The sequence below is a fragment of the Pristiophorus japonicus genome, chromosome 8, assembly GCF_044704955.1.
Source record: "Pristiophorus japonicus isolate sPriJap1 chromosome 8, sPriJap1.hap1, whole genome shotgun sequence".
In the NCBI taxonomy this organism is placed as follows: Eukaryota; Metazoa; Chordata; class Chondrichthyes; family Pristiophoridae; genus Pristiophorus; species Pristiophorus japonicus.
This window is the reverse complement of record NC_091984.1, coordinates 203,207,341-203,221,645: the sequence shown is the minus strand read 5'-3', so window position 1 is coordinate 203,221,645 and position 14,305 is coordinate 203,207,341.

Below are 14,305 nucleotides of genomic sequence, written 5' to 3'. Positions count from 1 at the left end.
CTTGGTCTGGCAGCATTGCCACGTTGCCTCCCCCATGGATGGGGGGGCTATCCAATGGGGCCCTCGCCAGACTCCTCTTCGTCATCCTCTTGAGGTGGGCATGCAATCCCCACTGGCAATGCCTGGCCCCTCATGATGGCGAAGTTGTGCAACATGCAGCACACCACAGTGAATCGGATACCTGTTGAGGGAAGTATTGAAGGCTGCCTCCAAAGCGGTCCAGGCATCGGTCTGTCAGTAGGAGATGGCATATCTCTGTCAGCACTTCCTTTCGGAAGCACAGCCTTCTCACACACTGCTCATCAGAGAGCTGGAGATATGAGCGTTGGTGCCTGTAAACCCGTGGGGGGTAAGCTCTCCTCCCCAGAAGTCCGGCCTATCCTCATCCGTGGGCCAACATGGCCAAGAGTCCTTCTTCTAACTTGACGCCAGCTGGCAATAGCATGGAGTGTGATACGCAGGTGAACTAGTAATGCCCCCATAAAATTTTCTTACTCACTTTATAAGGGCACTGTAATGGCAGATAAAAGTGCCATTTGCAAGTCGTAGCTTCACACAGCGTGATGTGCGCAACTGTTGCAATTACTGTGACCTGCGATGTGGGATCCTCATCCCTCCATTTAAAAACACTGTCAATACCACCTGGTTTTTCAGACGTTTCTGGGGTAGGCGTTAAATGAGGCATTAAGGCCAAATTTTGCATCCGGGGCGCTGGCAGAGTGTTGCACGACGACTGATGTCATGATTTCAGTGAAACTAAAGGAAGGGGCGGTAAGTTTTTGCATTGCGAAAGCCAAGAGCCTAATTTGCCGGCTGGACGGTAAAAGCTGGATGCCCGGCGTTACGCCTAGAAACACCATTTACTGCCCCTCTGATGCGCAAACAGAGGTACAAACAAACCAAAAATCCAGCCCCTACTATCATAAGAACATAAGAAATAGGAGCAGGTGTTGGCCATACGGCCCCTCGAGCCTGCTCCGCCATTCAATAAGATCATGGCTGATCATCAACCTCACACTTTCCCACCAATCTCCATATTGCTTGATTCCCCTAGAATCCAAACATCTATTTATCTCAGCCTTGAATATATTCAGAGACTCAGCAGCCACAGCCCCCTAGGGCAGAGAATTCCAAAGATTCACAACCCTTTGAGTGAAACAATTCCTCCTCATCTCTGTCTTAAATTGCCTATCCCTTATTCAGAGACTGTGCCCCTAGTTCCAGACACTTCAGCCAAGGGAAACAACCTCTCAGCATCTACCCTGTCAATCCCCTTCAGAATCTTGTATGTTTCAATGAGATTACCTCTCATTTTTCTATACTCCAGAGAGTATACGTCCATTTTACACAATCTCTCACCATAAAACAGCCCTCTCATCCCAGGAATCAATCAAGTGAACCTTCGTTGCACCGCCTCCAAGGCAAGTATATCCTTCCTTAGATAAGGAAACCAAAACTGTGCAGGGTACTCCGGGTGTGGTCTCACCAAGGCCCTGTACAATTATAGCAAGACTTTCTTACTCTTATACTCCAACCCGCTTGCATTATGAAATAGAAGCAGGAATAGGCCATTTGGCCCCTCGAGTCTGCTTCACCATTCAATAAGATCATGGCTAATCTGATCTTGGCCTCAACTCCACTTCCCTGCCAGCTTCCCATAAGCTTTGACTCCCTTATCATTCAAAAATCTGTCCATCTCCACCTTAAATATATTCATAATATAAATATAAATATATAAATATAAATATATATAAATAATATAAATATATACCACAACTATCTGCGGTAGAGAATTCCAAAGATTCACGACCCTCTGAGAGAAGAAATTCCTCTGTTTTAAATGAACGACTCCTTATTCTGAAATGATGCCTCCTAGTTCTAGATTCCTCCACGAGGGGAAACACCCCCTCTGCATCTACCCTATCAAGCCCCCTCATAATCTTCTATGTTTCAATAAGATCACCTCTCATTCTTCTAAACTCCAATGAATATAGGCCCAACCTGCTCAACCTTTCTTCAGAAGACAACCCCTTCATCTCAGGAATCAACCTAGTGAACCTTCTCTGAACTGTTTCCAATGCAAGTATATCCCTCCTTAAATAAGGAGACCAGAACTGTATGCAGTAGTCCTTTTAATAATAATAATTTGCTTTTTTATTTTTCCTACCAAAGTGGATAACCTCACATTTTCCCACGTAATACTCCATCTGCCACATTTTTTCCCACTCACTTAGCCTACCTATATCCCTTTGCAAATTCTTTGCATCCTCCTCACAACTTACTTTCCCACTTATCTTTGTATCATCAGCAAACATTACACTCGGTCCCTTCATCTAGGTCATTAATATAGATTGTAAAAAGCTGAGTTACAACACAAGGCCAGGTTACAGTGGGTTACAAACTCCATTCAGGTCGGACGACCTCCTCGTAGGTCTGCTCCTGAGTCTGACCATGATGGCCATTAACAGATCCAGACAGAGCATGGTCGATGGGGGTGTTTACTCCAGCTGCCTGTCTCTCTTCTGCGGCTATGTCCGCACCCGGGTGTCCCTGGAGAGGTGTCCGCCGATACACTTGAGGTTTTCCGTGACCAGTAGGGACTGGACAGCATTGTGGATAAAGGGAACCTGAGGAGAATTCGATAAGTTTTCATTTAACTTAGTTTTGTCATAATAAAGTAACAAATTCCATTTGGTTAGTTAGTTCTGACTGTTACATTCCAAAGCATCTAACTGCATAATTTAATTCATTGCCAAGTATAGCTGGCCACATATATACAATGGTACCATTTTCAATATTTTAAATATTACTGGGCAATAATATCACAATTTGCATACATGGATCAGACTTTTCCTAGAGATCACATTTTTTATGTTTCCATTACTTCACATATATTTTCCTGTACACATAGAACACAAATGCACCAAAAATAGAGAAACAAATTAAACTTTCCGCATATTTTAAATGTTTTCACTTCATTATACGCCATTTTTGAAAATGTAAATCATACGTTAATATTTAAAACACACTGTTATTTTGCATCTCTGTTGTTTTCTAATTTGTTTTCTAATTTTCTCTGATCATTCTCTTCCTCTTTTACTGTTTATGTTTTATGTCTGACTTTCTCCCTTTTATTAATTTCTAATGTCCATTATGATTTCTCATGCCACTTACATCATTCATACTCTCCTTCATAATTTCTCGACTTGTAGGCTGAGATGACATTCCATTGATGAGAGCAGACATACACTATAGGAAACCCATGGGATTATAAACGCTTTAATCCATTCAAGGAGGCTACCTACCCTGGAGATATGTGGAAGGGAAAGCACAGAGGGAGTAAAGGCTGATGGCTAGTACCATATGATATGTGTCAACCTAGTAAATGAGCAAAATCTGACTAATAGCTTCAGAAAAGCTGATACAGCTCCCAAAAAGCTGACAACTCAAGAATGGTCATGATTAAACACCTATAACATGAAAACAGGTAATTACCCGAACTTTATAAGATGTGGGAACTCAGGGACGACACCAGTGTCCCTGACGACTATATCTGCAGGAAGTGTATCCACCTCAAGCTCCTGACGGTCCGCGTTGCGGAGTTGGAGCTGAGGGTGGATTCACTCTGGAGCATCCACGATGCTGAGAATGACGTGAGTATCACGTGTAGCGAGTTGGTCGTACCGCAGGGAAAGGGTCCACAGCCAGATAGGGAATGGAAGACCAACAGGAAGAGCAGTACAAGGAAGGTAGTGCAGGAGTCCCATGTGGTCATCCCCCTGCAAAACAGATACACTGCTTTGGGTACTGTTGAGGGGGATGACTCATCAGGGGAGGGCAGCAGCAGCCAAGTTCATGGCACCATGGCTGGCTCTGCTGCACAGGAGGGCAGGAAAAAGAGTGGGAGAGCAATAGTGATTGGGGATTCAATGGTGAGGGGAATAGATAGGCGTTTCTGCGGCCGCAACCGATACTCCAGGATGGTATGTTGCCTCCCTGGTGCAAGGGTCAAGGATGTCTCGGAGCGGGTGCAGGACATTCTAAAAAGGGAGGGAGAACAGCCAGTTGTCGTGGTGCACATTGGTACCAACGACATAGGTAAAAAAAGGGATGAGGTCCTACGAAACGAATTTAAGGAGCTAGGAGCTAAATTAAAAAGTAGGACCTCAAAAGTAGTAATCTCAGGATTGCTACCAGTGCCACATGATAGTCAGAGTAGGAATCGCAGGATAGCGCAGATGAATACGTGGCTTGAGCAGTGGTGCAGCAGGCAGGGATTCAAATTCCTGGGGCATTGGAACCAGTTCTGGGGAGGTGGGACCAGTACAAACCGGACGGTCTGCACCTGGGCAGGACCGGAACCAATGTCCAAGGGGGAGTGTTTGCTAGTGCTGTTGGGGAGGATTTAAACTAATATGGCAGGGGGATGGGAACCAATGCAGGGAGACAGAGGGAAACAAAAAGGAGGCAAAAGCAAAAGACAGAAAGGGGATGAGGAAAAGTGGAGGGCAGAGAAACCCAAGGCAAAGAACAAAAAGGGCCACTGTACAGCAAAATTCTAAAAGGACAAAGGGTGTTAAAAAAACAAGCCTGAAGGCTTTGTGTCTTAATGCAAGGAGTATCCGCAATAAGGTGGATGAATTAACTGTGCAAATAGATGTTAACAAATATGATGTGATTGGGATTACGGAGACATGGCTCCAGGATGATCAGGGCTGGGAACTCAACATCCAGGGGTATTCAACATTCAGGAAAGATAGAATAAAAGGAAAAGGAGGTGGGGTAGCATTGCTGGTTAAGGAGCAAATTAAGGCAATAGTTCAGAAGGACATTAGCTTGGATGATGTGGAATCTATCTGGGTAGAGCTGCAGAATACCAAAGGGCAAAAAACGTTAGTGGGAGTTGTGTACAGACCTCCAAACAGTAGTAGTGATGTTGGGGAGGGCATCAAACATGAAATTAGGGGTGCGTGCAATAAAGGTGCAGCAGTTATAATGGGTGACTTTAATATGCACATAGATTGGGTTAACCAAACTGGAAGCAATACGGTGGAGGAGGATTTCCTGGAGTGCATAAGGGATGGTTTTTTAGACCAATGTGTCGAGGAACCAACTAGGGGGGAGGCCATCTTAGACTGGGTGTTGTGTAATGAGAGAGGATTAGTTAGCAATCTCGTTGTGCGAGGCCCCTTGGGGAAGAGTGACCATAACATGGTGGAATTCTGCATTAGGATGGAGAATGAAACAGTTAATTCAGAGACCATGGTCCAGAACTTAAAGAAGGGTAACTTTGAAGGTATGAGGCGTGAATTGGCTAGGATAGATTGGCGAATGATACTGAAGGGGTTGACTGTGGATGGGCAGTGGCAGACATTTAGAGACCGCATGGATGAACTACAACAATTGTACATTCCTGTCTGGCGTAAAAATAAAAAAGGGAAGGTGGCTCAACCGTGGCTATCAAGGGAAATCAGGGATAGCATTAAAGCCAAGGAAGTGGCATACAAATTGGCCAGAAATAGCAGCGAACCCGGGGACTGGGAGAAATTTAGAACTCAGCAGAGGAGGACAAAGGGTTTGATTAGGGCAGGGAAAATGGAGTACGAGAAGAAGCTTGCAGGGAACATTAAGACGGATTGCAAAAATTTCTATAGATATGTAAAGAGAAAAAGGTTAGTAAAGACAAACGTAGGTCCCCTGCAGTCAGAATCAGGGGAAGTCATAACGGGGAACAAAGAAATGGCGGACCAATTGAACAAGTACTTTGGTTCGGTATTCACTGAGCAGGACACAAACAACCTTCCGGATATAAAAGGGGTCGGAGGGTCTAGTAAGGAGGAGGAACTGAGGGAAATCCTTATTAGTCGGGAAATTGTGTTGGGGAAATTGATGGGATTGAAGGCTGATAAATCCCTAGGGCCTGATGGACTGCATCCCAGAGTACTTAAGGAGGTGGTCTTGGAAATAGTGGATACATTGACAGTCATTTTCCAACATTCCATTGACTCTGGATCAGTTCCTATGGAGTGGAGGGTAGCCAATGTAACCCCACTTTTTAAAAAAGGAGGGAGAGAGAAAACAGGGAATTATAGACCGGTCAGCTTGACATCGGTAGTGGGTAAAATGATGGAATCAATTATTAAGGATGTCATAGCAGTGCATTTGGAAAGAGGTAATATGATAGGTCCAAGTCAGCATGGATTTGTGAAAGGGAAATCATGCTTGACAAATCTTCTGGAATTTTTTGAGGATGTTTCCAGTAGAGTGGACAAGGGAGAATCAGTTGATGTGGTATATTTGGACTTTCAGAAGGCTTTCGACAAGGTCCCACACAAGAGATTAATGTGCAAAGTTAAAGCACATGGGATTGGGGGTAGTGTGCTGACATGGATTGAGAACTGGTTGTCAGACAGGAAGCAAAGAGTAGGAGTAAATGGGGATTTTTCAGAATGGCAGGCAGTGACTAGTGGGTACCGCAAGGTTCTGTGCTGGGGCCCCAGCTGTTTACACTGTACATTAATGATTTAGACGAGGGGATTAAATGTAGTATCTCCAAATTTGCGGATGACACTAAGTTGGGTGGCAGTGTGAGCTGCGAGGAGGATGCTATGAGGCTGCAGAGCGACTTGGATAGGTTAGGTGAGTGGGCAAATGCATGGCAGATGAAGTATAATGTGGATAAATGTGAGGTTATCCACTTTGGTGGTAAAAACAGAGAGACAGACTATTATCTGAATGGTGACAGATTAGGAAAAGGGGAGGTGCAAAGAGACCTGGGTGTCATGGTACATCAGTCATTGAAGGTTGGCATGCAGGTACAGCAGGCGGTTAAGAAAGCAAATGGCATGTTGGCCTTCATAGCGAGGGGATTTGAGTACAGGGGCAGGGAGGTGTTGCTACAATTGTACAGGGCCTTGGTGAGGCCACACCTGGAGTATTGTGTACAGTTTTGGTCTCCTAACCTGAGGAAGGACATTCTTGCTATTGAGGGAGTGCAGCGAAGGTTCACCAGACTGATTCCCGGGATGGCGGGACTGACCTATCAAGAAAGACTGGATCAACTGGGCTTGTATTCACTGGAGTTCAGAAGAATGAGAGGGGACCTCATAGAAACGTTTAAAATTCTGACGGGTTTAGACAGGTTAGATGCAGGAAGAATGTTCCCAATGTTGGGGAAGTCCAGAACCAGGGGACACAGTCTAAGGATAAGGGGGAGCCATTTAGGACTGAGATGAGGAGGAATTTCTTCACCCAGAGAGTGGTGAACCTGTGGAATTCTCTACCACAGAAAGTTGTTGAGGCCAATTCACTAAATATATTCAAAAAGGAGTTAGATGTAGTCCTTACTACTAGGGGAATCAAGGGGTATGGTGAGAAAGCAGGAATGGGGTACTGAAGTTGCATGTTCAGCCATGAACTCATTGAATGGCGGTGCAGGCTAGAAGGGCCGAATGGCCTACTCCTGCACCTATTTTCTATGTTTCTATGTTTCTATACTTGCTTGCTCCATTTGTATTGGAGCAAGCAAGAAAGACTGAGCTTGCATTTATAACATAAATAATTGATAGCCTGAAGGGGAAATCTAAATGTTGAAGGCACTTCTAGGAGTGTCTGGGGCATGCTCTCCTGGAAAGAGTTGAATGTTTACAATAAAAATGATGCATTTTAGTTTGTTATAGGCACTTTTATATGTCACAATTAACAGACTTATAATCTTAAAAAAGGAAAAACAAAATTGTGTTTGGATTTTCAACAGACCAACCAGATCATCACTTACCCATAAGTTACCTCTCAAATCCAACCCCTCCTATTGCCCCAGTTCACAAAGGCACTCTACCCTCTCTGGATCCAGTTCACAGAGACACTGTAACCCTTCCAACTCCCCACCCTTTCACAGAGACAGTCTTTTCTCCAACTCTTCCAGTTCATACTGACAATCTTCCATCCTTCCTCCCTCCCCACGCTCCTGCTGGCACTCTTTGCCACTCACTTTCAGTTAATCCTGGCTCTCTTTCCTCCCCAGCCCAAAGTACTGCTTCCAGATTCTACCTTCCTCCCCAAAAAAACCCTACTATCAGCTTCCTTTCCCTGCCTTTTCCTTCCATTACCATCTTTTCCCCCTTCCTTCTATTATCATACATTCCCCATTCTTTCTCCTTCATTTTCTCTTCCCATTCCCTTTCAGTATCATCCATTTCCCCCTCGCATCTCCCCATCTCCTCTGTCATCTTTCTCCCCCTCCTCTCTGCCATCCTACAGTATACACAGGCTGCAATTCTGCACATTAGTGCTAAGAGCACACTGTGAGGACACACAAACTTGTTCCTGCTTTATTCAACTATATACTACTATTGCATAACTTCCGCCCTTTTGTATTTCAGCCCCCTTGAGATGAAGGCTAACATTCCATACCTGCCCACTTGTTTGTAGTGATTTCTGTACATGGACCTCTAAATTTCTCTGCTCCTTTACAGTTCCCAGCTTCTCACCATTTAGAAAATACTCTGATCTCTTTCTTAGATCCAAAGTAGATGACTTTACACTTCCCCATATTGAGTGCCATCTGCCACAATTTTGCCCACTTATTTAATCAATGTCCCTTTGCAACTTTCTGCTCCCATCTACATTACTTACTGTGCCACCTAACGTAGTATTGTCAGCAAATCTGGATATGTGGCTTTCTATTCCTGCATTTAAGTCATTGGTAAATATAGTGAAAAGCTGAAGCCCCAGTACAGATCCCAGGGGGACACCACATTGTGCCAATTGGAGTACATATCTATTATCTCTACTCTCTGTCTCCTACCTCCTAACCAATTCCCTACCTATGTCAAAAGGTTGCCTCCAATTCCATGCATTTTCATTTTTGCTCACAGTCTCTTTGTGGAACCTCATCAAATGCCTTCTGGAAGTCCATATAAATAGCATCCATAGACACTCCCTTATCTAGCACATTATATACTCCCAGGTATCTCTATCTGGAATGGTATACTTACTATGCTCGGTACTGGCAGGGGAGTACTACACACCTTGTCTAGCGCCTGCCATCATGGGCTATTCTTTCTTGTTCTTGCTGTCCTCCTCCATCGAGTGCAATACAAGGTATGCACTGAACCCGATTCCCATGCTAAAGGGTTTGGAAGTTGGAGCAGTCTCCAACTTTTCACTGCTGGTGACTAGCTAGCAATGAATCTAAGCATCTAAGCAGCCTGCACCCACTGCTACAACACCAATTACAAATCGGAGTTCCCAATATAATGCACATGAGAAATGGGGACTCTGGAAAATGGAGAGATTGAACAACTACAAACAACATTTTTAATCCCTTTAATTGGTGTAGCGCAAAATTTATGTGTTGCAATGCACAGGAATTACTTCTTTCTAGCAGAAATTTGGCTATGGCTGCAACAAAGGAGTTAATCATGCGCTGTAACACACTCATTACTGCCCATTCACACTCATATATCACTGGTCTTAACTCTAACACAGTCATTTCTATCCAAGGGATCCTTGTAGGTTTGGGAGTGTTGCAAATGGGAACAGATGGCACTCTGAAAATTATTTCAGTGACATCATTGAAACTAATCCACAATCTGTGCATAAATTTAATGTGTTAAAATAGTATTAACATGTAAATTTTACTGTTTTAATTACTTATCTAACATGGCATCAATATGAGATATAATGAGGGGCAAAAATCTATATCCTGCTTACAGCATTGAATATAATTGTAATTATCTTCTTTTGACATCTAACATTTTAATAACTAGTGGCGTTAAACTACGTTATACGATATTGGGATACAGGCATATAAAATGCCTTTCTCCATTCTTTTAATGGAACAATTAATCCATTTATTTTAAAATGAGTCGATGCCTCTCCTAAAATAACAGAGAAAGGAATTTCATAGAAATGCATTTAACCAAAATTACACAGTGCAACCTCACCCATAAATTGTCTTTCCACTGAGTACTGTATTCTCCATCACAAAATACCCTTCATTCATAAACACAAGATAGTGACATCTTATAATTTCTGGTCATGTTTCTGTAGGAAATCTTACATTCGAATGAGAAACCACGTTAATTCTTGTATCCTCAATCCATCACAAAAGCTGCAGCCTAAATGAATGATCCGATCGCATAAAACTTCTCGAGCACCTAAAGTAAGGGTTAGGCTTCAGTATGAACATTTCTGTGCAGTTAGATGTACAGCTGCAGTATTACACATTTATCTCTGAACTATTTCTCCCCACATGCAGCCAATAGCTAAAAACCCAACTTTTGAAAGATTGCCCTCCTTGTCGATACTCAAGTTCTTGCAGTGAGTGAGGGCTGACTTCAGGAATGTGAAATTTGCTCCAGTTCACCAATTTAAAAATGGAATTATCTCCCAGGAAGATTGATTTTTAAACATTGGGCCGTAATGCCTACTTGTACCTTACAATTTTTTTTTTTACAGGGAACACTTTATTTAATTTTAAAAAGAACATTCTGTTAACTATCATCAACATCATTTTTACTCAAAAGAGCAGAAGGTTTAGTTTATGATCAACATGGGAGCTGTATTTTGAACAGTCTTGACTTTATTTTAATTTTGTTTTTATCAGTACTCTGGCATCCCTACTGAAAATAAGTGCATTTGCTGACTTCAATTTGTTTCCTAACGTTCAGTTCCCCCACTAATGCGATCCATATGACTGTTAGGTTTGAATATGCTGAAGTCCATTAAAAAAGGGAAAAATGGCTATTTGCCTTGCTTCACACCAGGCTTTGATTAGTTTGAGCTTTTGGAACATTATATGTTAATGGAACCCAGAAATGCTACTCAAAAACTTTATAAAGGGATCTTAGTTTATTGCCAAGCAGAAAACAATAAATGCTCAAGTTTCGTTTTTAACTTTTAAAGCTTATTTCAACTGCTTTATGTGTTTTGTTGCTGTTACCGCAAGCTACACAAACCTCAGTGTTGAGCTCAGAATCAGTGTAATGATATGCATTCCCTCCTGTTGGCACCTTAAGGGGAAAATTTCTGCTACTGTGAGCCGATCGCACAGACCCGTGTTCGGTGTGGGTCAGGGGTCAGAAAATTCAGAGGACAACTATTGCATCTGGAGTGAGTGGACCAGTACTTTATGCCCATGCAGAGGTGCTGAAGAGATTCATGTTGATGATGTATGCGGGCCTCATTATGGGTCTGAAAAATAATGCAAATTTAGGTAGAACTTCCTTAACCTGTACTTTGCATACTCTACTCTCTAAACGTCACATCATTGCTGAAGGCCTGTTTTACATGGACGTACTTAGTAACTCACTTCCTGGTGTTTGGGAGGGAAAAAAAACAGGAATGGCAGTGTATGATCAATGGAAAGACACTGAAAGATGAACAGAGACAGTTAGTGGTTGAAATGCATAGATCAAGAATTTCCTTGGTGCAGGAACAACGTTGAGGAAATTCTAGGCCATAATTTCCCTGAAGTATCAGAGCAGGTAGATAAATCCATGAAAAGGCCAACAGCATTTTGTTTTTTATAAATAAGGGCTTAGAGTACAAAAGTAAGAAAGTAATGACAAATTTGTACAAATCATTAGTTAGGCCACACTTGGAGTATTGTGTACAGTTCTGGTGCCCTGTTAGGTTTAAGGCGTAAAACAATAGGACTGGATTGTTACTTGGAGGCGGGGAGGCAGTGGTGGGTGCTGGGTTGAGATCGGGAAACCTGGAAGAACAGGTTTTGCTCAGGCCCAGCCATATTTAACAGCAGGACCTGATTGACATTTTATGTCTCCGTTTCCTGGCCACGGGCAGCCAAATTGAGAGGCTGGCTGGCTCTCGGGTGGGTAGGCCTTCGTCACCAGGCTGCAGCCGGGGAGCGGAGAAGAGGAAAGTTGGGGATGATCGGAGGCTGGGGATGATCGGAGGCCGGAGAGATTGGAGGTCGGGGGAAGGGGGCTGGGGGATGTCAGAGCGATTGGAGGCCGGGGTAGGAGGGGGCATTCGAGGAGATCGGAGGCCAGAGAGATCGGTGGCTGGAGAGGTCGAAGGCCGGAATAGGGGCTGAGATCCTAGGCCTCGGGGGAGAGATCGGAGGCCTTGGGGTGGGGGGTGGGGATAATTGGGGGTCTCGGGAGTGATCGGAGGCCAGAGTGTGGGGGACATCGGAAGCCGCGTTGGGAAGATTGATAGTCTCGGGCAGAGATTTGGGGCCTTGGTGGGGGTGGGGAGGAGTGGGGAGTTCAGAGGCCTCAGAGAGGGGGAGATTAGAGGCCTGAGCATGGGGGAGATCGGAGGCCAGAGTGTGGGGGAGATCGGAGGCCTCGTTGGGAGTGGGGGGAGGGGAGAGTTTGGAGGCCTCGGGGAGGGTGAGATCGGAAGCCTGAGCATGGGGGAGATTGGAGGCCTCATGGGGGAGGGCGGGCGGGCGGGAGATCTACAAGGATCCCACTGGCCAATCATGGTACTATATATAGAACAGATATGTGGAACTGGCTAATCTTAGCTGGGGCAGCCGTTGAGGCTACTAGTACAATGACCTGAGCACTCCTGGAGGTTAGGATTCCCACTGAACATTGCTCTTCGTTGACCCCCTGCTGCATGTGTGAGGACATTGGGTGAGGACCGAGATCAGACTTTGCTTTGATGCCCTTCATGGTTGTATAGCCCGCCAGCATTCACTTTCTGGGCTCAGACATGAAGAAAGCCGTCCATGGGGAATTACCAGAGGGCTGCATTTGGATAAGGGATAGCTAGATAAGCACATGGGGGAGAAAGGAGTAGAAGGTTATACTGATAGGATTAGATGAAGTAGGATGAGACGAGGCTCGTGTGGAGCATAAATACCTGCATGGACCAGTTGGGCTGAATAGCCTGTTTCTGTGCTGTAAATTTTATGTAACTTTCTTAGTGAATGTTTATTAACAGTTATTCAGTTCAAATGAACTACTCTATTTTATTACCTCAAAGCTCCACCTTGTGATAATACGTTGCATTACACCTAGCATGCTCATGAATATAAATGAAATGCATAATGTTACAGATTCTATTAAATTTTGAGGGAGTTTCTTTATTGAAACAAAATAAGATAAATAATCGGCTAAAACAGTGAGGTGGCCTAAGCTATTAAAGTTCTCTGAGTCCAAAACGTAAGTACCGTAACGTTAGAAAGTGAAGATATAGAAGCCCACAGCAAAGAACAGTGGAATAAATTCCTTCACAGCCCGTGAATACATCTATCTACATATAAAAAAAGTACACTTTTTCTATTATGGTTCAGGGATCACACTTTGGGTGTCATACTTTTCTATGTGCAAATTTTGAATCACTCTGGCACCTGATTGTTTTATGAATATGAAATTTGAGCAATGACAAGTCACACCTGAAGAGGTAGCAATGTATCAATTGAATCTGGGAAAAGCTGGTAGACACACTTCCAATGAAAAATTACAAACAGCGTATAAAAACAATTGATTCAGTAAAAAAACACTCAGCAAATCCTATCAATATATAGAAAAAGGAAAGCCAATTGAATATCTAAAAATATTTTTTGAAAATCTTTTTGATCACCATCTTAATGTTTGCACTGAGCTGAAGATTTGCTGAGGACGTACTCTGGGTAATTTGGTTTGTAACAATAATTTGCATTTATTAGAAAATGCCCTAAGGTACTTCACAGAGATGGAAAAGGATCAGAAGAGGAGTCTTTGTGAGAGAGTTAGGAAGGGTAATCAGAGTCCCTTTCTCTCTTTCTCCTTCTGTCTCTCCCTCTATCTCTGAATGGCTGTCACACACTTTTCTCATTGTGGTGTCTGCCTTACTCTATGATTGGTATGGGAAGTCTAATTCCATGGATATTTTCCCGATATCCTGCTGCAACTCTGGTAGGAGATTGGCAGAAGCCCTGGAGAAATGCCATAAATGGTTGATGATGGCACTTTACTTTGTTTCTCGGGGGGCTTCCGCAGATCTCTTGGCGAAGTTATGGCGGGCGATCGGAAGAATCCCTAAAGAATTTCCTGGCCCTGCTGTGTGACAAAGTGGCAGCATTAGAGGATGCACCACATGTGTTACGTGACATCACTGGTAGCCTTTTCCTGCCCTTGCTGGCTGTTTTCAATTAGCTCCAGTAATGGTAGAGCATTGACTACAATCCCTGAAATGGCCAAAACCCTGGAGTGCATAGAAAATCTGAATCTTCACACCTTTAAACAAATACTCCAGCTATCTCAGTGTGGCCTCTCCACTAACATTTGTTTCATTTGGCTGATACGTTGATGCCTTAATACAGCAATGAGTTCCGTCTTAAGTG